At 44.9% G+C, this 1004-nt stretch overlaps 1 non-coding gene across 1 annotated transcript; it reads right to left on the bottom strand.

Moving 5' to 3' along the window:
• Window positions 1–647: 647 nt before the first annotated feature.
• Window positions 648–754, bottom strand: LOC118491799. The gene has a single exon (XR_004892244.1). It is a non-coding gene; the product is annotated as a small nucleolar RNA R71 (small nucleolar RNA).
• Between the last annotated feature and the right edge of the window lie 250 nt (window positions 755–1004).

Raw genomic sequence — 1004 nt, forward strand, 5'->3', positions numbered from 1 at the left:
CCAACTCTCTAGTAACTGGGATCTAGAAAACAATCACTGTAACTCCGACCACGGGCCGTGTTCACTGAGCACGGGGCCGTGGTGAACCTTCTGACCAACATTCTTTTCTGTTTTTGTTGCAGGACTTGGAACCAGACGCCACCCCTACGTAGTGTATGAGCTCCAGTTCTAATAAAGACATAAAAGAACCTCTAGAAGAACCCGAACGCTTTCTCAGAAAAAGACTAAAAGCTAAAAACCAAGAGAAAGTTTCGGGGAACCCACTTCCAATGGCGGACCAATGTACTCTCATGGATTACCTACGACCCACCGTAGGTAATCTCGGTGCCGCTATCAATGCACCGAATGTTGAAGCCAATAACTTCAAACTTCGACCGCATTTGATACAGATGCTTCAAAACTCTGCAACCTTCCATGGGCTTGCGGACGAGGATCCCCATCTACATATTACTAATTTCTTAGAAATATGTGATACCTTTCGGATCAATGGAGCATCAAATGACGACATCCGCCTCCGAATGTTTCCTTTTTCACTGAAAGACCGAGCAAAGGCTTGGCTTAACGCCCTCCCAGCTGGATTGGTAAACACCTGGGATGAACTGGCCCAAAAATTTCTATATAAGTATTTCCCTCCCGCTAAAACGGCTAAATTAATGACTGAAATTAATACTTATTCACAAGAGGACGGGGAATCCTTATATGAAACTTGGGAAAGGTTCAAGGAGCTATTGCGAAAGTGTCCTCATCACGGTCTTGCAACATGGCAACAAGTATCCACTTTCTATAATGGGTTGTTGCCACACACAAGACAAACACTTGACTCTAGCTCCGGGGGACTTTTAGGTAATCACCGCCCGCATGAAATATATAATCAAATTGAGGAAATTGCTCAAACCAATTTCCAGTGGCACACTCCCCGAGGCAATAAATCTATTGCCCCGGGCGCCCATAAGGTTGATGAAAGCACCTCTTTACAAGCCCAAATCGAGGCCCTTTCTTCTAAA

The sequence above is a fragment of the Helianthus annuus genome, chromosome 4 (genome assembly GCF_002127325.2).
Source record: "Helianthus annuus cultivar XRQ/B chromosome 4, HanXRQr2.0-SUNRISE, whole genome shotgun sequence".
In the NCBI taxonomy this organism is placed as follows: Eukaryota; Viridiplantae; Streptophyta; class Magnoliopsida; order Asterales; family Asteraceae; genus Helianthus; species Helianthus annuus.